Raw genomic sequence first — 24,968 nt, 5'->3', positions numbered from 1 at the left:
TATTTTGAATGGCATGTAACTGCAGGATGACACAATGGTGCCAAGTTATTAATGCTGACTCACAACCCCACGGAGCCAGGTTCGATGTCGTCCCTGTGGCGATGTGGCTTGCTCTCCAGGGGCTCCAGTTTCTGCCCACATCCCAGAGACATGCTGGCTCAGAATCATGGGTTTATTTATCAAGTGTTCATCAAAACACATAGTGAAGTGCATCGTTTGTGTTCACAGCCAACTTAAGGATGTGTTGTGAAAGTGCCACCAAGCATTCCGGCTCCAACGTGGCATGCCCAACAGCATCAACAAAATAACAACCACGACATAAACAAGTCAATTCCTTCCCACCCATTCACACACAGACAAGCCTCCCTCCCTCCCTCCCACCCATTCACACACAGAGACAAGCCTCCATCTCCAGGACAGCCACCTCTGGCCTTCTGCCTCCAATGGACTCGCAGACATCGGGTCTCCAACTTCCTCAGTGGGCTTGCAGGCTCGGCCATGAGGCTTGCCAGGTTGGTGGATGAATGAGCTAGTGAAAATGATCTTCGCTGAGTAAGTGTGGTGGGAGAATCAAGGAGACACCAGATAGACTGTAGATGCTGAAAGTCAGTGGGTCAGGCAGCATCTGTAGAGGGAAATTTTGGGTCGAGACCCTTGAGACTGTCCTAGTTTGGATGGGTTCTTAGTAAGCTTGGACCAGTTGGGAAAAAAGGCCTTTGTATGGTGGCCTACATGATTACTGGAAGTGGGACTGACAAGATCACTCTAAAAGCCAGGATAAATTCAAAGAGCCAAATCACTGTTTCCCATGTCTTAATCAAATATTTCATTAATTTTTCACAAACTATTTCTACAGATACTACACCCCTCCATAGCCCATAGGGCAAGCATTTAACATTACCACTTAAAACAATCCCTCCACAATGCACATTCAATGACCAGTCACTGGATCGAATTCTGGGACACAAGAAATGCATTAAGGATGGTTTCATTTTTTAAAAATTTTAATCAACCCAATTCCGATGGAAAGCAGACACCAGTTCATTAATCTACTGTGGTTTTGTCAATTAAAAAAATTGTGCTTGTATGGTTATTAGTAAATGTCCCTTATTCAGCATGCCAAACGCAAAAAAATGACTCAGATGATATGGAAAATTAGTGAGTTGTTTAGCAATACGGCAAGGTAACAGTCACATGCAACACAAACCCACGCCACCCAATTACACCCGTGTTCTCAATCAACCCACGAACCCATATGTCTTTGCAATGTGGGAGGAAACCAGAGCTCCTGGAGGAAACCCATGCAGTCACAGGGAGAAGGTACAAACTTTCTGCAGGCAGGGCTTACACTCAGTGTCCCTCCCTCCTTGGGTAGTACACTACTACAATAATTCAGGGGCTTCCTTACTAAACTCGGTGCCTCCCTGTCGAGTAGCAGGAGAACCCTACACCGTGGTCCCTCCCCACTGAACCCTTGCTGTGATTGTACCAAGATACAGTGCGTCCCTCAGCAGGTAATCCTGCAGCTTGGAATGTGCCAGATGGCAGCATTCCTCTAAGGACACCTCAACGTGCTGGCAGACTAACAAGTGTCAGGGAGACCAAGGGGCGACTTTCACTGAGTTGATGATCTGCCAGCCCTGAGACACAGAAGATTTACTGCAAACTCAGCCATCCTGTGCTGGACTCTGTGTGGCTCCTCCTTGCCTGTTACACTTCTCCTGACAAGCTTCGAATGCCACTTTTTGGAAAAGGTAACTGTATTTTCACCTTTCCATGGCAGTTAATAGACCAGTGCACAGTTTTGCTATTTAAGTTACTGTGTGAAAATAAAAAATTGTTAGCAGTTGTGTGACAATATTAAAAAGTTCTTTTGCAGCTAAAAGAGAGGCTGTATTAAAATTATGATGACAAAAGAGCTTGAAATGCTGAAATCTGGAACTTAAAACAGAAGGCTGGAAGAACTCAGCAGGGTTTGATGAAAGGTCTCGACCAATATGTGGACTTAACACATTTCCCTCCACAGATGCTGCTTGACACGTTAAGTCCTTCTGTTTCTTTGTTTCCGTTACTTCTGTTGTCTAAAGGTTAGCTTTATTTGTCACACGTACATCAAACTACTGTGAGATGCGGCATTTGTGTTGATGGCCAACACGGTCCAAGGATGCGCTGGGGGAGTGGGGGAATGGGGGACAACCCAGTGATCCTTCGGGCCCTTTTCACACACCTGTCCTTTTAAATATCATGAGTAGTGGGAAATTCACAAGTACTGATGCGCTGGGCTGTCTGTACCACTCTCTGCAGAGTCCCTCAATTAAGGGAGGTACAGTTCCCATACCAGGCAGTGATGCAGCCAGTCAGGATGCTCTCAGTTGTGGCCCTGTAGAAAGTTCTTAGGATCTGGGGGCCCATACCAAGCTTCCTCAACCGTCTGAGGTGAAAGAGGTGCTGTTGTGCATTTTTCACCACGCAGCTGGTGTGTACAGACTACATGAGGTCCTCGGTAATGTGGATGCTGAGGAAGTATGTGACGAGCAAGAGGGTAAGACATGCGAGATTAGGACCAATCAAATGTGACAGTGTAAAGGTGTGAATGGAACCGGAGGAGATAGCAGAGGTACTTCATGAATACTTTGCTTCAGTATTCACTACAGAAAAGGACCCTTGCGATTGTAGGGATGACTTACAGCAGACTGAAAAGCTTAAGCATATAGACATTAAGAAAGAGGATGTGCTGGAGCTTTTGGAAAGCATCAAGTTGGGTAAGCCACCAGGACCAGACTAGATATATTCCAGGCTACTGTGGGAGGCAAGGGAGGAGATCGCTGAGCCTCTGACAATGATCTTTGCATCATCAATGGGGATGGAAGAGGTTCTGGAGGATTGGAGGGTTGCAGATGTTGTTCCCTTATTCAAGAAAGGGAGTAGAGATAGCCCAGGAAATTATAGACATGTGAGTCTTAGTTCAGTGGTTGGTAAGTTGATGGAGAAGATCCCGAGAGGCAGGATTTATGAACATTTGGAGAGGCATAATACAATTAGGAATAGTCAGCATGGATTGTCAAAGGCAGGTCGTGCCTTACCAGCCTGATTAAATTTTTTGAGGATGTGACTAAACACATTGATGAAGGTAGAGCAGTAGGTGTAGTGTATATGGATTTCAGCAAGGCATTTGACAAGGTACCCCATGCAAGGCTTATTGAGAAAGTAAGGAGGCATGGGATCCAAGGGGACCTTCCCTGGTGGATCCAGAACTGGCTTGCTCACAGAAGAGAAGGAGTGGTTGTAGACAGGTCATATGCTACATGAAGGTCAGTGACCAGTATGCCTCAGGGATCTGTTCTGGTATCCCTACTCTTTGTGATTTTTATAAATGACCTGGATAAGGAAGTGGAGGGATGAGTTAGTAAATTTGATGATGACACAAAGGCTGGGGGTATTGTGGATAGTGAGGAGGGCTGTCAGAGTTTACAATGCGACATCAATAGGATGCAAAACTGGTCTGAGAAGTGGCAGATGGAGCTCAACCCAGATAAGTGTGAGATGGTTCATTTTGGTAGGTCAAATATGATGACAGAATGTAGTATTAATGGTAAGACTCTTGGCAGTGTGGAGGATCAGAGGGATCTTGGGGGTCTGTGTCCAAAGCTGCTCTGCAGATTGACTCTGTGGTTAAGAAGGCATACGGTGCATTGGCCTTCATCAACCATGAGACTGAGTTCAAAAGCTGAGAGGTAATGTTATAGTTGTATAGAACACTGGTCAGACCCCATTTGGAGTACTGTGTTCAGTTCTGGTCACCTCACTACAGGAAGGATGTGGAAACCATAGAAAGAGTGCAGAAGAGATTTGCAAGAATGTTGCCTGGATTAGGGAAAATACCTTATGTGAATAGGTCGAGTGAACTTGGCCTTCTCTCCTTGGAGTGGTGGAGGATGAGAGGTGACCTGATAGAGGTGTATAAGATGATGAGAGGCATTGTTTGTGTGGATAGTCAGAGGCTTTTTCTCAGAGCTGAAATTGCTAACACGAGAGGGCACAGTTTTAAGGTGCTTAGAAGTAGGTACAGAGGGGATGTCAGGGGTAAGATTTTTTATGCAGAGAGTGGTGAGCGCGTGGAATGGGCTGCTGGCGACTGTGGTGGAAGCAGATACAATAGGGTCTTTTAAGAGTCTCCTAGATAGGTACATGGAGCTTGGAAAAATAGAGGGCTATGTGTTACCCTAGGTAATTTCTAAAGTAAGTACATGTTTGGCACAGTATTGCGGGCCGAAGGGCTTGTATTGTGCTGTAGGTTTTATATGTTTCTATGTTCTATGTTTTGGCTTTTAGGATTGTTTATAGGAAAGAGGGGAGATAAAGGTCAGGTTAGGGTTTAAGAGGCAGGGATGTGGGGGAATTAGAGGATGGGCCAGATTCTAAGCCTCCACACAGTGTTCCAAAGCCAGCAATACAGATGTTATTGGATGTCAGACTACCAAGGATGTACAGGGCACCGCTAGGTAAGTGATTGGATAGTTCAAGGCCTAGAGTTCCATCATCCATGAGTCTGGAGCTGAAAGCCTGGGTTTTGGGTTCTCATTTTTCATTCTCATCAAGAGATCTTGGTTTAATACCAAAGATCAAAGCCCAGGTCAATTAGAAGTTCAAAGTTTGAGACCTGATGGCCAGAAGCCTGACTCTGTGAATTTCTACGAGCCCACTGGGGAAGTTGAAGGCTAAATGTCTGCAAATCCACGATGAGTCCTGCTATTTTGGCTCCAGAATATATGGCGGCACTTGTGGCCTGGCCTCAACACATCCTATCAAGCATTTGACCAGCACACTTTATGCACTCCTGTGTTTGGTGTGGTTAAATAATGTTTGCAGCTTGGTGGAAGTATAATGGGAGTATTGAATTTACAAAATGTACATTAATCTCTCCAATATCTTTTCAAAAATATGTGAACATTTCAATCAGAAACAAAATGTTTACTAAATTGATTTAATCACAAGAAATGAAACATCTATTGAGATGTTCCTCTGACTATCTTAATCTATATTTCCTGGAGCTTGTACTGTGTTTCTAGAAATGAGAACTGTATTGATTTTTACCTTACAAACTGCCAGAAAATTGCATATCAAATTAGTTAGCCTTTTTTTCACAATGTGGCTTTCTGTGATGTTTTCTCCGACACTGCTCAGTCTTGTCGTTCACGTAGTTTAAACTCGAAACCCATTTGTAATTAGCCAAGAAGACAATACTGAGCAAAGGTGCTGGTTCTAATAGCCAATGTTCGGTATAATTCATTTGTTTGGCATATAATTACCCCCCACTGAAGTTGACTCTGATTCCCTGCCGTGACCCTCCTTACTGTCTTTTTTGAACTTTGGCAAGTGACAGCACCGTTCTAATGATCAATGGCAGGCTCAGTAAGATTAAAGATTAGTTTTATTTGTCACATGTACATAACATATAGTAAACGTATTGCATCAAATCAAACCAGTGAGGATTGCACTGACTTTGATTTTGTCCAGCTACGGATAAATGGGACGAGGTGGTTTGACATGGACTAGATGGGCCAAAAGGCGTATTTCGGTATGACTCGATTTCCTGGACTGTTCATATCTGAATTTCCACACATCTGACTGGCACGGATTTAGAATCATGAGCCTGATGCCACAGACCTACTCTGTTTATTTCAACGACAAAAAAAGGGAAGCACAGATAAATGTAGGATTGCTTTGTGCTCTGTGACTGGCAATTCATTTCAATAGTATAGAAATATGTAAATCCAAGTGTGCTGCCATGAGTGTGGTGTTCATTGTTCATAGCTATGGTTGCTTGGCATTTGGAAGTCTTTAACTTGGGTTTTATGCAAATATGTAAATCAGTCTAAAATCTATTCTGAAATTGAAATTCCATTTTGCAATTTCAGTCTAGATATGGTTTATGGAAGCTCTCAGCTAAAGTACAGCTGTACAAGAAAACCTCTTGAAGAATGCACAAGCCCCCAAAATAGTTCAAAATTGATGCTGGTTACTACAGAGTAGTAGATGTCAGGGTATTCTTGTTGAACACAACACACAAAATGCTGGAGGAACTCAGCAAGTCAGACAGCATCTATGGAGAGGAATAAATAGTTGATATTTTGGGCCAAGACCCTTCATCAGGACTGGAAAGGAAGACAGAAGAAGCCAGAATAAGAAGGTGGGGGAGGTGAAGGAGTACTAACTGGCAGGAAATAGGTAAAACTGGGTGAGGGGGAAGGTAGTGTGTTGTGATGTGTGCACATAATAAAGAACAGTTCCCTGTGTGGAATGTGTGCTGTTCACACCGGAACTGGAAGTGAAGTATGTGAACTGGTCACAAATGGTTGTGTCAGGCTGAAGTCGTTGCTAGGGTGTCCGAATAAAAGAGTGTTGGTTCTTAACTCTGCTATCTGTCTTTATTAAGAACAAACATAACATGGTGTCAGAAGTGGTGGCACTTATCCGTGTAAGCGGAACAAGTGCTACACATGCCCTTACACTTCCTCCCTTTCCACCATTCAGGGCCCCAAACAGTCCTTCCAGGTGAGGCAACACTTCACCTGTGAGTCGACTGGGGTGATATACTGCATCCGGTGCTCCCGATGTGGCCTTTTATATATTGGCGAGACCCGACGCAGACTGGGAGACCGCTTTGCTGAACATCTACGCTCTGTCCGCCAGAGAAAGCAAGATCTCCCAGTGGCCACACATTTTAATTCCACATCCCATTCCCATTCTGACATGTCTATCCACGGCTTCCTCTACTGTAAAGATGATGCCACACTCAGGTTGGAGGAATAACACCTTATATTCCATCTGGGTAGCCTCCAACCTGATGGCATGAACATCAACTTCTCTAACTTCCACTAATGCCCCACCTCCCCCTCGTACCCCATCTGTTACTTATTTTTATACACACATTCTTTCTCTCACTCTCCTTTTTCTCCCTCTGTCCCTCTGAATATACCCCTTGCCCATCCTCTGGGTCCCCCCCCCGTCTTTCTTCCCGGACCTCCTGTACCATGATCCTCTCATTATCCCTTTTGCCTATCGCCTGTCCAGCTCTTGGCTCCATCCCTCCCCCTCCTGTCTTCTCCTATCATTTTGCATCTCCCCCTCCCCCTCCAACTTTCAAATCCCTTACTCACTCTTCCTTCAGTTAGTCCTGACGAAGGGTCTCGGCCTGAAATGTCGACTGCACCTCTTCCTAGAGATGCTGCCTGGCCTGCTGCGTTCACCAGCAACTTTTATGTGTGTTGCTTGAATTTCCAGCATCTGCAGAATTCCTGTTGTTTATGGTGTGAGAAGTGTTACGTAACCGGCAACAATGAATATTAATCGAGACAGGTTTTATGAAAACAATCAAACATTTACTAAACACATATAAACGATAAGGAAAAAAAACGAAGAGAAACTTTAACCGGAGGTTAAACAGGTACACAGCCGTTCATCAACTCCACTCGGCTCTGGTTCTTAATGCTGAAAACAGTTCTTAAAGCAATACAGTCAGATATAGTTCTTAAAGCGATAACTTCGAAAGTCCAACAGTTTTACACATTCAATTGGGAACCGACGCACCTTTACTGCTGGTTCTGTCCACAGGATTCCCGATGCCAAAAATAAACAGTTTAAATCGACTGACTTTAAATTCCTTTTAGAGAGAGAGCCTTTTTGCATGAACTCATTGCGCATTTACAAGAGTTATCTCAATGCAGCTTCTCTTCAACAAAGACTCAATAAGGTCGATCCTTTATTAAACTGCCGACTTCTCTCGATCCTTCACTTTGACGAATTCTTCACTCTCCCTTCAAAACTGTTGGAATTGAGTAAATTGGCACTTCCAGCCACAAATTCCCAATTCAATAATACAAATCTTGTAGAGAACGCACTTTCCGTTTTAAAAATGAAACTGCGTCACAAAAACAAACACGCAACAGAAACGGAGGCACAACACGTTCTACCTGGAAATCTACAAACTCAAAAACTAACTGCATCACCTGGGTCGACCCTTATATAGTCACGGGGCACATGTCATCACGTGACCTCATCGGCGGGAAAATCACATCAGGTGACCTCCAAAAGACCATTACAGCATTCTCACAAAAAAAAAACAGATCTCCTTGAGCGTGTAACAAAAGTCAGTGTGGGGTCTAAACACAGATCATAAATGGATACCGTGAGAAAGAGGCACTAGTTTCTGACAGACAGCAGTTGCCGGCCAGAGAGCCTGTTGTGTCCTGAAGCTGCCATTGTTCACCGAATTCACCAAAAGAGATTCAGGTGAGAACCTGAAAATTCTATCATGGATGAGCTAAGCCCTCCCACACCTATGCAGTTTACTGTCAATGTGGAAATGCTTCAAACAGTGATTCAATATAGTTAGCAGCAAATACAGCCAGAGGGGTGGATGGAAAATTGAGAACGCCTATCTTCCTATAAATAATTGGTGAACGTGCTTTGGATATCTATAGCAGTTTTCAAATTGATGACAACATTTTGTCCCAAGTAAAAACAGATATAAGTTCTTTTCCTGTGACCAGAAACGGGGTGTTTGACCAATACTTAGCCAAGCTATACATACTGAGTAAGTCCTGTGAGCTTGGGGATTCAAGAGCTTCACTAGTTAGAGACAAAATAGTTTAATGAACTTCAAATAATGGGAGGACTGCGCCTGTCTGCAAGTGGAGTAGCAGCAGTTTTGTTCCTCTCCCCCTAGTTTAAACTTCGAATTTAAAATTTTTATTTGCTGATTCTTGAGGGGAACAATATGTCTATGTCTATGAGGAGTGGGAAGAACTTGTCTGAACCTAGTGACAAAGGCAATGGGAGAGGAAAGATGCAAAAGGAAAGATCTGATGAAATGCCACCATGGGCTGAAGATATGGTTTGGACACAGAATTCAATTAAAGATCAGAATGGGTCAATGAAAGATCAACTGGAAAAGAATAGTAATGAACTGAAGTCATTTCTGGGAAAACTTAAAGACTTGGAAACTCAAGTTATTACACACGAAGAGGAATTGAAGATAACTAAGCAAAAATTGTTTGAAGCTACAACTCATTTGGAAAGATATCAAAATAAGATTATAGACCTGGAAACTAGGTCTCACCGAAGGAATATATGAATTGTTGGGCTGCAAGAAGGAGCTGAAGATGGAGATTTAACTGCTTACTTTGGTAAGCTTTTTGATACCTTATTTCCTACCATATTATCACAGCCACCTACTATAGAAAGAGCACACAGAACTTTTACTTCGAAATTTAAAGATCCAAATAAACCAAGGTCTGTTTTGGTTTGTTTTCATCACTTTAAAATTAAAGATCAAATAATGTGACAGCAAGAAAACAGAGAGTTTTTAGATTTAAGGAATCTGAGCTCCGTTTTTATGAGGATTATCTGAAGGAGGTAATGGAACAAAGATCAAGATTTGCTCTGGTAATGAAACAGGCATATGATAAGAAACTGTTTCCTTCTTTGCGTTACCCGACAAGAATTAAAGTTTTTCCTCCTAACTCTCCTCCTCGTACATTTTTTGATCCAAAAGCTGCACTGGAGTTCATTCAAACTATACCTGCCGCCGCTACCGAATGAACTATCTGAAAGGTTGTTTGGTTATCTGTATATTATTGGCATTTCGGAAAGAAGATTTATGAAGGTTATTTTGATATGTCATTGAGAGACTAATAAAAGAAGATAAGGAGATATGTTCATTATTGCATATTATTGGATTTTCTTGGAAAGAAGATCTATGGTTCAAGTATGACTGTTTAAATGGTTAGTCGGATATTCGACTGAGAAAAAGATAAAGGGACTTGTTCCTTTAACCTATTATCTGGTTTGATGTCTTTTTTGTTTCTTTCTTAATTAATTAATTGGTAGTTTTTCCTACTAATGGGGTTCCTTTTTATATATATATTACGGGGAGGATTCAATTACTTATGATATTATTAATTGGTATTTTTGGAAATTTAGTTGGCTTAAATATGCTATTAATTTTTTTTCTGCTTTATTATAGTGTCTTATAACCAAATTTAAAGTTTTTTATAGGGATTTAATGTTAAATTTAAAAATAGTGCTGGATTTTCTTTTTAAGAGATAGCATTATTTTGGTTCTTTCTTGTTTAAAAAAAGATTAAATATGGGATAGCTTGTAGCTGCTGGAATGTAAACACTTTCCTTTGTTGAGACTTTATCATTCCTCTTACAAGGTCAGTCAGTTTTTTTTAAACTGGGGGAGGGAGAAAGAATCTTTTAAAATTTTTTTCTGTACAGACAGAGCGGTCCCTGGCTTCGTATTCTATCATAGGGTGCCTGCCTTTTTTCAGGTTTTGGGAGGAGGATGGTGAGGTAGAGTTAGGAGTTTTTTCCCATTGGGTGGTTCCGGAGCATGCGTGTTTTCTATGTGGTTGTATTCTTCATCGCCACCATTTTTGATCATCCCATATTGGTATGTGCTCTGCGCATGTGTAAAGTAGAATAAAATTATCATATGGTAGTTAAATGGATTAATGTAATAAATTGGAATGTATGTGGTTGGAATCATCCTATCAAATGAAAAAAGACTTTTAAAATCATTAACTGATTCCAACCTGATATAATTTTTGCTCAAGAGACATATATCAGGGCAGGAGATCAAAATAGATTTTTTGAATGGTGGAGGGGTTTGCAGTTTCACTCCACTTCTCAGAGTAAAATTAAGGGTGTGTCCATCTTTATTAAATCCAATATATTTACTCGAGGATATTGAGTCAGATTTTAATGGTAGATTTTTAATTGTTAAAGGAGTGATCTGTAACAGAAAAGTTATTTTAATTTTCCTTACATATTGGATGCTGTCCTGTTAGATACTGTTATGAGTATGAACCCTTCGATGAAGAGTTCTATTGGAAGAATTTATAATTTACTATTAGAATGGGATAAGCGTTCTTTATTTAAGATTAAACAAGATTGGGAAAAGAAACTCAATTTGACTTTTATGACGGAGGATCAGACGCAGATTCTGAAGCTGGTTAACTCTTCTTCGATTTGTCGTAGACATTCACTGATTCAATTTAAAATTGTATATCGTCACCATTTGACCAAGGAAAGATTGTCTAAAATATTCCCTACTGTTGACAGTTATTGTGATAGATGTAAAACTGAGACGGCTACACTGACACATGTTTTGGTCTTGTTCTATATTGGACCAGTTTTGGAAGTCACTTTGTTCGACAATTTCTAAAGCACTTAAAATTAATTTACAACCTAACAAATTAATAGCACTTTTTGGAATAATTCCTCAAAATACCTGTGCTATCTCTGTGTCTGACCAACATGTTATTGCATTTGTTACATTGATAGCTAGGAGGGCCATTTTGTTGAAGTAGAAGGATACATCAGCTCCCACTTTGTCACAATGGTTATCTCAAGTGATGCTATGTCTTAGTTTGGAGAAAATTAGAAGTCGAACCTTTGAAACTATGTTTGATTTTGAGAAAAGATGGAGTTCATTTGCCCGTTATTATCATTTGAGTTAATTGACAGATTTCCTCCATGATCTAATTGTAAATTTTTGGTACATTTTTTTTCTTGCCGGCGGTTTGATGTTTATCTTTAGAAGCTTTTTGTATGATGCATGGCTCCAGGGTTGAATACCTAATTGGGTTTTTTTCCCACTTCTTCTTGCTTATTAGGGGTTTTTTTTTAATCACCAAAATTTTTTCAATCTTTAAAATAATGTTTTTTTTTCTTGAGACATTGTAAGTGTTGCTTACTTTGATGTACTCATGTTAACTTTGGATGATAATAATAATAAAGAGATTTGAAATAAAAAGAACTTCTAGTAATGGGCTCAGAGAAAGATTGTTCTGTGCGAAAGAGGTAACGCTGGAAAAGGCTGTGGATATGTGTAGGACAGCGGAGACCACACGAGCACAAGCCAAGGAGCTGCGTAGTGCATGCTGTGAAGACAGAGGAGCAGAGCTCAAGGAATTTCCCAAAGCAACAGCAATACAAAGAGGAAGTCTCAGACAGCAAATGTGGAGGCAGGCACATTCCAAAGAAGTGCCCTGCATATGGAAAATCCGGCAAAAATTGTGGGAAGAAGAATCATCTTACAAAGTTTTGCAAAGCTGGGGCTACCGAGAGAAAGGTGCACACGGTTGCTGAGGAAATTGAGCAATTCTTTATGGATTCTCTACAGACTGTGGGTGCTGGTAAAATAGAATGGGTCATTCCAGTAACTATGAATGAGACAGTAATTCTATTCAAGCTGTACACCGGAGCCCAGGTGAATATGTTGTCCATGGATGATTACAAGACTATCAAAGTAAAGAACCAGAACTACCCAGTGAAGTTAAAAGTAACAGGCTACACTGGAGAGTACATTCTAGTAAAAGGGGGCTGTACAATGACCTTCAAGCACAAAGGACAGCACCTAAAGGAGCAGCTACTGTTTGATGAAAAGCAAGTACAGCCAGTATTGAGTCTGAGTGCATGTGAAAAGCTCAATCTGGCAAAAAGAGTTTTTGTAGTGGCTTCACAGTTCAAAGATGACCACACTTAACTCATGGAAGAGTACACAGATGTCTTTGAGGGGGTCAGATGCTTACCTCCTGTACACAAAAGTTGTATAGATGACACAGTGACTCCAGTTGTCAATGCATGCAAGAAAGTTCTATTTGCACTTAGAGACAAACTTAAACTAGAACAAGCATGGAACAAGTGAATATTATACAGAAAATTTAAAAACCAAACACAATACTATGCCCTCATAAACCTGCAATAAGCAATCATGCTTTCCAACAAAGATGTTTACATTAAATTCAATTGTAATGAGCAAATACAGTCCCTTATTCACTCATCAACGTTTAATCAGTTGGTGAATGAGTTGATGATAGACTCGATGGACCAACAAAGATCATCAAACCACCTTAGATACTGATTGACAATTGTTGAGTGAAGGAGGGACTGTATTTGCTCATTACAATTGAAATTAATCTAAATATCTTTGTTGGAAAGCGTTATTGTTTCTTGCAGGTTGATGAGGACATTGTATTGGGTCAGGTTTATCTTTAAAGGGGCATGATGTGTTATTATGTGTGTACATAATAAGGAACTGCAGACCCCAGTGTGCAATGTGGACTGTTCACCCCAGAACCAGAAGTGATGTTGGTGAACTGGTCGCACTCATATTGAGCTGAAGCCATTGCTGGACTGTCTCAAATAAAGATGTGTTAGTTGTTAGCCACGCTGTTTTTCTTTATTAAGAACAAACATAACAGGTGGATGGGTGGGGGATCTGGGCTGTGATGGGTGGTAAAGGTAAAGGGCTGAAGAAGAAGAATCTGATAGGAAAGGAAAGTGGACCATGGGAGAAAGGAAAGGAGGAAGGGCATCAGGGTGACGTGATGGGTAGGTGAGGAGAAGAGAAGGTATAAGAGGGGAATTGGAATGGGGAAAGGATAAAGAGAGAAGGGAAGGAGACCGGGCGAAATTACCAGAATGTCCATGCCATCAGTGTTCTTTATATATCAAGTGATTCCTCTGCTATTGTCCCTCTGTGGCAATCAAACTTGATCGATGGTGGGGCAGTGATATAGGCATTAGCAGTGAAAGTGGATTTGAGGCTGATGATGAATCTAATCTTATTGGATTGCAGACGGATATCATGGTATTGAAACCTCTCCACTCCACCCCCTCCTCTAAAACCTTCTAATGATGTTCTAATCTTTCACAGAAACTTCTTTGGAGAATGGATTGAGAGGGTCTGTTTTGTTCATTATACCCAAGATATACCTAGTTTTGCTTTTCAAACCATGTTTCAGAGTTTAACTACACAAGAATTTGGTTGCATTCAACACTGAGAAGTCTGAAACTGGACTAGTGCACTCTTTGCAATTTAGTAGTTTGAATTTAATCAAGTTTTATTCACTGGTTGTTCTGTAATATGTTAAACCGTCATTTTCCAAGTGAACTTGACAGGCCACATTCTCAGTCCTTGGTTTAACAAGATACCTACTGTCTCTGGATCCTGAAGAATATGATTTGAAAATAGCTTTGGATCGTTAATTCATTGTTCTCTCCTACAGCGATTCTTTGCCTTCTCCAAATTTAATTGTTTCTTTATGGAATCTTGGTCTGCACCCTGCTTTTCAATACAGTAAGATTAGTTTTCCCTTCGAATATATCCTTTGCATGTGGTGGGACCCCAGCTGTGAATTTGTCTATTAATGAATTGCCTGCTAAGATTAACAGCCGTTGCTTAAAACTGACTGATGACTATTTGAGGTAAGTTACCAGAGAGGGACTATTGCCAGTGAGGAGTGTGCCTTTGTGAGTTGCTGAGCTAGGGAAGGTTGAAAAACTGGCCCAAAGAACTCCAGGGACTCCGTTCAGTGATACCTGTTATCGCCAATTTTAACTTGGAAGAGTGTGGATCTGAAATGGGTGCCCGTAATTGTTCAGGTTTTGAAGGAATTTTTTTCAAAGTTCAAAGCAAGTTTATTTTCTAAGTACATATATATCACCAAGTACCACCAAATACTACCCCAAGTCTTATTTTCTTGCAGGTATCCACAGTAGAACAAAGAAATAAAAACAGAATCAATGGAAAACTACATACAATAAAAGACTGACAAACAGACAAACAGCCAAGTTGCAAAAGAAGACAATCTTGGCAAATACAAAAAAAACAAAAAAGTAAATAAATAATACTGAGATGATGAGTTGTAGAGTCTTTGAACGTGAGTCCATTGGTTGTGTTTAATGATAAGTTCAGTGTTGTGAGTGAAGTTGGCCAAACTGCTTCAGGAGCCTGATGCTTGAAGGATAATAACTAATTTTATACAGCGGTAGTCAGCTGAGAGCTTCCATAATCCACAGCTAAACTGAAAATCCAAAATAGAATGTTAATTTTAAAGTTGGTTTTAGTCTGATTGATGTACAGTATTTCTATGTAACCCAAGGTATGATTTACATATTTCCATACAACACAAATTACTTGCCAGCCACAGACTACAAAGCAATCCTGTAGGTATTCTAACTTCCCTTTCAGTTAGTCATTGAAGTAAAGAGGGAAAGTCTATGACAGTAGGCTCCTGATTTACAATCCATGCCTGTCTGATGTATGGAAATTCAAACATGCATGGTCCACAATTCTCAAGTCAGAAAATTGTGCACAACCAGTACTTCATTGTATACGAATTCCAGGCAGGTAGTTCTCTCTTTTTTTACTGCGAACCCTGTAACCCAGGGGCTGTGCTTTGCAATATTCATTGATAATGATACACTGGTTTTGTATGCTGGAAATTTACCTCACTGTTGACAGATTTCATCCGGCATATGGATTGAGCTACTGGCCTTGACAGTCTTGGATAATAGAGGGAAGTAGAAATTATTGTGAGTTCCAATACCTAAATCCTCATTTTCATATTTCCTTGTTAAACAAGAGGAGGTCATTTGGGCCAACCACATCCATGTTGCTGGCCTTTGAACACTGAGCAGAGATTGAGACTCTGTCTTGTCCTCTAATTCCTCTGTGTCCCTGTTGCTAAACCCTAAACTGACCCCTAACACTCTGCCCTGTCCCACAAAACCATCCCTACGAACCTAAAAACACCCTAAAAATCAACTAAGTCTGGCCTGCGACTACAACCTGGTGCCGTCTTGATAAAAGAAAGATTCAAGATTCACCTCACCGCCTTCTACCCTGATAAAAAAGCATGCAAGGTGAATGCTGGCCTTTCAGTTACACCCACACAAAACATTTAAAATAAGGCAGCCATAAATTGTGTGATTAAACTCAGGGATCTGCAAGAAGCTGCTCGAGAGATTAGAGATCTTACTGCACCAAGACTGGGGAAGGGGAAGTTTGGCACCTCTGCACAACGTAGTTAAGTGGCCCACACACTGGTATGGACCACCACAGAAGGTTACGTAGTTGTTCAAGGCCACTTCCTCCATCACAGTCATGAAGACATGGATGGCAGAATGCAAGGGTTTTTCCACTGAAAGAGAATGGAGACCTAGAGGGCATAGGTTTAAGATGAGAGGGGAACGATCTATAAAGAACCTGAGGCACCAGTTCTTTGCATGGAGGCTGCTGTGTATATGAAATTAACTGCCAGAGAAAATAATTGAGTGAGATATGATAGCAACACTTAAGAGGCACTTGGACAGGTATAGGAGTAGGAAAGGTTTAGAGCAGATGTTCCCATTTATGCCATGGATCCATACCATTAACCGAAGAGTCTGTAGACCACAAGTTTAGAGGGTTTAGAGGGACATGAGCCAAGCACATGAGGTTAGAACTAGTTTAGATGGCCACCTTGGTCAATATGTTGGGCTGCAGGGTTCCCTAGTATGATACGGACTCTTGACCTCATAATCTACCTTGTTGTGACTTTATGCCTTGTTGTTTGTCTGCCTGCACTGCACTCCCTCTGTAACAGTTTATCTTCATTCTGTTGTTGATTCTCCTTCTACTACCTCAGTCCTTGTTGTAATGGATTGATTCGTGGAGACTCTGTGCAAAGCACGATATGCACTGCACTGCAGTACATGGGACAATAACAAACCAATTCCCATTTGAAAACAAATCAGAAGTCAGCTTTTGCCTATTTTCGAAGGGGAAGAAAGTATCTCTGAAATGTTCACTTTTACTCTGAGGTGTAAACTCTCATTCAAACCCAACTGAAGCCGCTGAGCTGCAGAATCCATCAAGATCGAGGCTCTGCTTAGCTTTTTCTTTAAGTTCACGGGGATATTTGTGGGGGCAGAGACGGGAGTTAGGGGCCAGATTAGGGTTCAGGGACAGTGATGTGGGGGAGTTAGAAGTCAGACTGGGGTTTGGGGCACAGCGATATGCAGGAATTTGAGTTCTGCTCTGTGCTCAGCGGTGTGGATGGGTGCAAAGGACATCTGCTGTCTAGGCCTTTGTGCCTGAAGGTCAGCAAAGTGGACATGGGGTCAATGGATTTTGGTGGGCTGTCCAGGGAAGAGGACATCTGTGCAAGCAGAAGGCATAAGGAGGTACAAGGGCTGGTTGGTTGGCGGACTGGGAGTTCAAACCTGGAGTTCAGGGTCCCAATGTCAACTAGTCTGGGATTGATACTGGAGGTTGAAGCCTGAAGGTTGATCAGAAGACTGGAAGTGAAAGCCCAGTAGCTAAAGGTTGGAAACTGGAGGTCCAGAGGTCTGTCCTGGAGTAGGAGGACTGTCTGTGTGGGTGGGTGGGTGGGAGGGAGGCAGAGGGGAAAGGTTTTTGATTTGCTGTGTTCTGTGTTGTTCTGCCGAGTCCCTTGGACATGCTGTGCTGGCGCTGGAAGTGCGATAGCACTTAAGAGCTGCCCAACACATGGTTAGGTTATGTTGGTTGTTAATGCAAATGACACATTTCACTGTATGTTTTGACGTACATGTGATAAATCAATCAGAATCTGAATCTAAATCTAAGTCTGAATTCATATCAGGGGTTAATGCCAAAGTGCTGCCAGGCAGGGTGGTGCATGTTTTCAGTCACGTTGTTTGTGCTCCATCAGGCGTGTTCAAGATGGGCAGACATCCTTTCTTAATGCGAGGACACTGCCAGCTTCTGAGTTCCTACAGAGAGAAAAGGGAGGAGCTACTTGATGGACAGCTGGTGTTCAGCACAACAGTATTTAAACCAGTGTAATTGCTTGTTTCACAGGACACGCAGACGCACTAAGGTGTGGTGAAGTTACCATTATCCTGTTCAGGTGCCCACGAGTGTGGGACTGAGGATCGATTGTGAGGGATCGATCTGTGATTATTAGTGTGTGAAAGGGTGACCTTGTGGAGTCTACCAGTGTGTCCAACCCTCACCTGGAAGACTATTAGTTGAAGACGGCGCTCTTAAGTTGGTTAAGTTTGGCTAACTTGGAAGTTTTGGAGGACAAGAGGAAGAATTGATGGCATTGGCTTACTCGAACAACCACAACACCTCTCTCTGTCCATCACTACTCAACTCAATACCATGAACTGAACTGAACTTTACCCATCATCGTAAGACTGTATCCATTTACCCCAGGCTTGAGGAAGCTTGGCTTTTATATTTCCACACTTATATATATAATCATTGCTAACCCGTTTCATTTATCTGCATTTATATCACTGTATTGCGAAGTTACTAATAATCGAGCTTTAGTGAACAGCAATACCAGACTCCAAGGTGTTTTCCATTTCTGCTGGTTCTTTAACCTGTCACGGGGTACGTGACAAGTGAAAACAATTAGTGCAGCTGCTGTCCTGCCTACCTATGTTCTGACCTAACGTGTGAGCAATCCTTTGTATTCTCAGAAGAACTTAGTCTCCTTGACTTTGGGTATCACATTGCAATCTTATATTCTTTGCTTCAAAGTAGAATATGATTAAAGTAAGATTCAAAAAGATTAAATAAAATATGAAGACCTCGGGATGATAGGATTACAGACGATGATTAACATTTGAAACTGGAAGACTGAATGCAATTGGTACTTCCACTGGGAAATTTCCTGAAGAAGTGGACTGCTCAAAGCACAGAGGAAACTGCGAGAGCACAAGTTGAATTGGGAAAATGTAAATTAGTGCCTATATATTATTTTTGCAATGAGAAGGAGCACTGTTATCATTATCATAAAACACAAGGGATTCTGTAGATGTTGAAATCCAGAGCAACACACTAAAAATACTGGAGGACCTCAGCAGGTCAGACAGCAGCTAGGGAAATGAAAAAAAAAATCAACGTTTCAGGTCAAGACTCTTCATCAGGACTGGAAAAGAAAGATGAAGAAGCTAGAATAAGAAGGTGGGAAGAGGGGAAGGAATACAAGCTGTCAGACCAGGTGGGTGGGTGGGGGAGAGGATCGAACTGAGAAGCTGAGAGGCTGAAGAGGAAGGAATCTGATAGCAGAGGAATGTGGACTGCAGGAGAAAGGGAAGGAGGAGGGGCACGAGAGGGAAGTGATAGACAGGTGAGAAGAAAGGAACGGGTAAGAGGGGAGCCAGAGTGGTAAATGGGAAAAGAATGTAAAGAAGGTTGAAAGAGTGCAGAGAAAGTTTACAAGGATGTTGCTGGGTCTGGAGACCTAAGTTATAAGGCGAGATTGAATAGATTAGGACTGTACTCTTTAGAATGTAGAAGATTGAGATGAGATTTGATAGAGGTATGCAAAATTATGAGCGGTATAGATAGGGTAAATGCAAGCAAGCTTTTTCCTCTGAGTTGGGTGGGACTATAACCAGAGGTCATGGGTTAAGGGTAAAAGAAGAAAAGTTTAAGGGGAACATGAGGAGAAACTTCTTCATTCAGAGGGTTGTGAGAGTGTGGAATGAACTGTCACCACAAATGGTCCATGCAAGCTCGATTTCAACGTTTATGTGAAGATTAGATAGATCGATACATCGATAGTAGGGATATGGAGGGCTGTGGTCCAAGAGCAAGTCATTGGGAGGAGACAGTTTAAATGGTTTTGGCAGGGACTAGATGGGCCAAAGGGCCTATTTCTGTGCTGTACTTCTCTATGACTCGAAGAACAAAAGGGGAGTGGGGTAAGATATTAGAGGAATATTGAGCAATCCGTACTCATGCCATCATGTTGGAAGCTACTCAGAGGTGTTACTCCTCCAGCCTGAGAGTGCCCTCAGCGTGGCAGTGCTGGAGTTCATGGACCTATTTATTGTGATGCAAGCATACTCTTCAAAGGAAAGAGGTGTGGTTCTCCCCCACCCACCCACCTGGTCTGACAGCTTGTATTCCTTCCCCTCTTCCCACCTTCTTATTCTAGCTTCTTCATCTTTCTTTTCCAGTCCTGATGAAGAGTCTTGACCTGAAACGTTGATTTTTTTTTTCATTTCCCTAGCTGCTGTCTGACCTGCTGAGGTCCTCCAGTATTTTTAGTGTGTTGCTCTGGATTTCATCATCACAATTGTGCCGTGTCACTATGGAAAAAGAGACAGGGAAATTCTACAGGATTAAATTTTGAGCTAACCTGAGGCAGAATTAATCTTTAATATAACATGAGAGAAAGGTTCCTTCAACTGCATAATCTAACAATAGTTTTCAATTTTTTTAAGCAATTCGTAGGATCCCAGGTGCCAGTTCCTTTCATTTGATGATTTAATATAATTGCCTGGAAAGGCAGGATCAGCACCCATCAAAGAGCAAGCTATGTGCACTGCAGTTAACACTGCAGCGAGATTTCAATTTAAAATTGAAAATATTATTGAAACTAGAAAAGCAAATTAATTTCCTTAGATTCAGCCAACCAGAAGTAAAATGTTTTTGCACCCTCTGCCGGCATTTTAAACACAGCAAATATGATTTATAAGAGTAATTTCAAACCTAGAAAGGTACAAGTTCTATTCATATGGAGTTAGTATGTTCTTCCTATAACTTCCTTAATGTTGATACAGCTGGTGGTGGTTGTGGGGATAGGTTCCCACTGCCTATTAAATGCTCCCAACGGCAGGTGTCTCTAATAGCCTCTGATAACCAAGTCTAGCTCCTGGCCTTCACATGTGGCTTAGCTGCTAAGTTAAGATGCAACAGTGGGTTACTGGTACCTTAAAACTAGTCACTTAGGGCAGAATGGGCTTGTCAGCCACGGTTGGAAGCTCATCTAGGAGAAGGAAAACTGATTTCAAACCTCTGCTGCCTTTTGGCTATACCCACTCATGAGAAGGCTTCAGGAGTAAATCCTGAGGAAATATCTGGAGCTGGAGTCCCTAAGGCAGTCCTACATTGAATTCTACACTGACTGGAAACTCTTGCGATGCTGCTGGTACCAAACTATCTCTGTCATTCCTCAGGATTCATCAACTGCATGGAGAAGGGGAGCCTGCTGCATGGCCAACAGCTTGTTCTCTGTATCTTACTGCCCTGGTGAGTGTACTAGATTGTGTATCACGTAGACAGCTGGGACGTAACTCCCACGGTCAACCCCGACCAAGGTAGGGCCTCATTGTGGTTTCAAAAAGGACACACAAACTGATTTGCTACCACAACCAAAATACGTCTGGGTTAGTAGATTAATTGGCCGCTTATTCTTCTTGTAACTCTGTGATTTTCTTCCCGATGCTCATGTTTCCCACCGCATCCACAATACACTTAAGTGACCTCTTTGTTAAGTATTTCATGTATATCGTGCATTCTCCTCTGCACACCACTGTTGTAATGCTTGGCTGTCTGAGTTACTGTCACCTTCCTGTCAGGTTGATCTAGTCTGGCCTTTCTCCTCTGACCGCTCTCATTAGTAAGACATTTCACCCGCAGAACTGCCACTCACTGGATGTTTTTTGTTTATTGTGCCATTCTCCGTAAACTCTAGAGACTGTTGTGTGTGAAAATCCTCGGAAATCAGCAGTTTCTGAGATTCTCAAACCACTTTGTCTGGCACCAATGATCATTCCACCGTCAAAGTCAATTAGGTCACATTTCTCCCCCATTGGTCCGAACAACCCTTGACTGTGTATGCATGCTTTTGTATATTGAATTGCTACCACATGATTGGCTGATTAGATATTTGCATTAACGAGCAGGTGTACCTAATAAAGTGGCCACTGAGCGTGTACTGTGGGGTCAAGATCCCTCTTTTCGTATTAGGGAACCATTCAATAGTTTTATAACATCGAGGGAGAAGCTGTCCATGAGCCTGGTGGTGTGAGGTTTTAGGCATTTTTATCTTCTCCAAGAGGAGAGAGAATTACTAGGGTGGGTGGTGTCTTTGATTATGCTAGCTGTTTTACAGAGAAATGGAGGGGAAGCTGATTTTCATGATGTGCTGTACTGTCCACATCACTGCATTTTCTTGCAATGTTGTGTAGAGCGGTGATGCATCCACTTAACGTGGTTTCTACGATGCATCAATTAAAATTGGCGAGTGTCAAATTTCTGAAGTCTCCTGAGGAATTGGAGACAAATTGCAGTGATACGTCATTAATGTTGACTGTGAACTCTTCAGCTGAGAGTAAGGTTGATTTCTTTAGTGTGGAGGTTTGATGCCCGCCCATTCCAATCCTGCCCATTGCCTAATTCTGACACAGGAATCACCCCCCTCCCACCCCAACCCTGCCGTCAGACAAATGTGATGACATTCTTAGCTAATGTCAATGAGGATGACTTGAGACAGTAGTTCCACTTGAGAATCCTTCCTTCCCATCTTGACAAGGATTAGCCTTTTCAGTTCATGAAATAATGACCAGTGACTTAGCTGGGATGAAAGAGCTGAATAAATGTTAGTTATGTTCTCTTGGGGCAGCAGCAGATTGCTGAGACTGCAGATACCAAGTTCTTATGGAGGAAAATCCAATCTTCCGCAAGAACTGTAAATGGACTACAGTGAATCAGCAATCTTTTGTACATTTCTGTTGTTTACATTAATAAGTATACCTAGTGATGTCAAGGAATAATATTCAGGGCACCTGGTCATCACTGTAGGATGATAACATAGAAAAATATCAATAGCCTATAATAGCAAAAATTACCTGAAATACTCAGAGGGTTGGGCAGCATCAGTGGAGGGAGAAAAAGAGTTAGTGTTTCAGTTTAAGTATCTTTTCAGCCAATCCCCCTGAATATTTCTATTTTTGTTTCAGTAATAGTTTTCATTTTAAGTGGGCTCCTGCGAGGTGTACTTCATGAAAAGAAGCCAAGTAGCTGCAACAATCTTCGACAGAAAGAAGCAGAAAGTCATAAACACAAGAGATTCTGCAGTTGCTGGAAATCCAGAGAAACACATTCACAATGCTGCAGGAGAACTCAGCAGGTCAGGCAGCATCTATGGAGAGGAATAAACAGTCGACATTTTGGGCCAAGAGGCTTCGTCAGGACCGGGAAGAAAAAGGGAAGAATCCAAATGAGAATCTCGGCCTGAAAGTTCGAATGTTTATTCCTCCGAACAGATGCAGCCTGACCACCTGAGTTCCTCCAACATTTTATGTGTGTTACTCTAGAAAGAAACAGAAAAAATGTGAGATGGGTAAAGGGCTTCTACTGATTGTAAAGCAAATCGATATGTTAAAGTATTTGTTAGAAGTTAACCATGAAGTTGGAAGTTAATTGTACAATGATACTTGGCTTGAGGTTCTAAATAGCTGAAGCATGGAATAAATGGTTTGTGAAGGAGTCTAAATTTCCTTATACATTTTCAGCTGGGTGACTCTCTCATGGCTGTGTATTATTCTCTTCTGTCCTGTATGCATTTTACTGTAAATGTTAATAACATTCATTGTTAATGTTGGACAGGAACAGGGAAGTAGGAGAGGAATCCTGCTGGTAAGTGAGGCTTTTAAAACATATTTATCAAAATAAATCGCTCAAGGCTTCTTGAATGTCAAAGAACCGTGAAATTCACTTCCCAATAAAATGTATTGGCTTGGAACCTGGATAATGCATAATGTTTGATTCTGTACCATTTGTTTTTTACATGTATATTTTGGCCGAGTTTTTTTTTTAAATATTGGCATCACTTGAGTGGATTCTGGACAGGTTGAGATGATTTAAAATGGAAGTGCTTTGTTTCAGCCCAATGTTGTGCTCATCTTAGTGCTTATAAGGTGTCTTCAGAGGATCAGGAGCACTGTGGTAGTTTCAACTTAAGGAAAGGGAGACAACTGGGGAAAGGAAGGTGATTGAAGGGGAGAGTGTAACAAACTGGGACATACAGTGAAATTCCAATTACCTGTGATCTGGCCAGTCATTAATCAGCTTTTGCTTCACTGGGTACTGTTTGGCACATTCCCTTTAATATCCTGGGTCTCAGTCCCCACATGCTAACATTTTGGGTAATACACACAAATGCGGGTGGAACTCGGCAAGTTAGGCTGCATCTAGAAATGAAGGGTGGCTGCTTTGGGATGAGACCCTTCATCAGGACCCATTTCTGGTCCTGGTTCCCATATTTCCTTCAATATTTTGGGTCTCAGTTCCCAGACTCCCTTTTAACAATTTAGATGCTGATTTTACACACCCTTTAATGTTCTGAGTCCTGATTCGAAACCTCCCCTTACAATACAAATTCAAAGTCAAAAAAGTCAAAAGTCAAAGTAAACTTATTATCAAAATATGTATATATGTCACCATATACTGGACTGAGATTTATTTTCATTTAAGTATTCACAGGAAAACAAAGAAATACAATAGAATTTATGAAAATAAACAAATAATACTAGAACATGAGCTGTAGAGTTCTTGAAAGTAAGTCTAAGTTGCGGAATCAGTTCAGAGTTGAGTTGAGTGAAGTTATCCAGGAGGCTGGTAGTTGTAGGATACTAACAGTTGCTGAACTTGGTGGTGTGGGACGTGAGGCTCTGGTACCTCTTGCTCAATGGAAGTAGTGAGAAGAGGGCATGGCCTGAATGGTGGGCATCCTTAATGATAGATGCTGTTTTCTTGTGTCAGTGCTCCTTGCAGATGTGCTCAATGTGGGGAGGGCTTTACCTGTGAAGGATTGAGCTGTATCCACCACTTCTTGTAGATTCTTCTGTTTCTGAGTGACCGGTCAGGATACTCTCCACTGTGCAGGACAGTGTGGCAATTTTCTCCAATAGTTAATCCTCCCTTCCATAGTCCTCCACAAACCATTTTTGTATTCCACCAAAAAGCAGTAGAATTGTTCAAACATGAATGTTGGATGAAAGCAAGTGAAGTTGAGTGACAGCATCATCCACCATTGATTAGGTTAATTGATCAGAAAGCTGTCAAGGGGCAACACTTCAATCATCAGAAAGCTCATTTTAATTGCATGTATGCTTAGGACAACAGTAAACTCGAACTTAAAATAAATTGCCCACTTCCTCTCCCCCAGCAAAGGTTAGGAGGACACCAAGCTCTTCTCTCACTGAAGAACAGGATTTATGATTGTACAGAAGACATTGACTAACAAAGATTAACAAGATACTAAGTGAACAAATTTCGCGTCACATGCCGGTGATAATAAACCTGATTCTGATTCTGATTAAAGAGGAGGCACAGAGGAGCA

At 41.6% G+C, this 24,968-nt stretch overlaps 1 protein-coding gene across 2 annotated transcripts in view; it reads left to right on the top strand.

Annotated features, from left to right (window-relative positions):
- The window catches only part of LOC134356075 (RNA-binding Raly-like protein), a 1,565,186-nt gene that overhangs the window by 299,711 nt on the left and 1,240,507 nt on the right, over positions 1–24,968 (top strand). The window contains exon 1 of one of the 2 annotated variants that reach the window (XM_063066636.1): positions 20,840–20,872. The exons of the other annotated variant lie outside the window; for it this stretch is intronic. The gene's annotated coding sequence lies outside the window, so the exon portion shown is untranslated. Of the gene's footprint in view, positions 1–20,839; positions 20,873–24,968 lie in introns of those variants that run through there. 2 annotated transcript variants of the gene reach the window in all.

This window comes from Mobula hypostoma, chromosome 14 (assembly GCF_963921235.1).
Source record: "Mobula hypostoma chromosome 14, sMobHyp1.1, whole genome shotgun sequence".
NCBI lineage: Eukaryota > Metazoa > Chordata > Chondrichthyes > Myliobatiformes > Myliobatidae > Mobula > Mobula hypostoma.
This window is presented reverse-complemented; position numbering and strand designations above follow the sequence as displayed.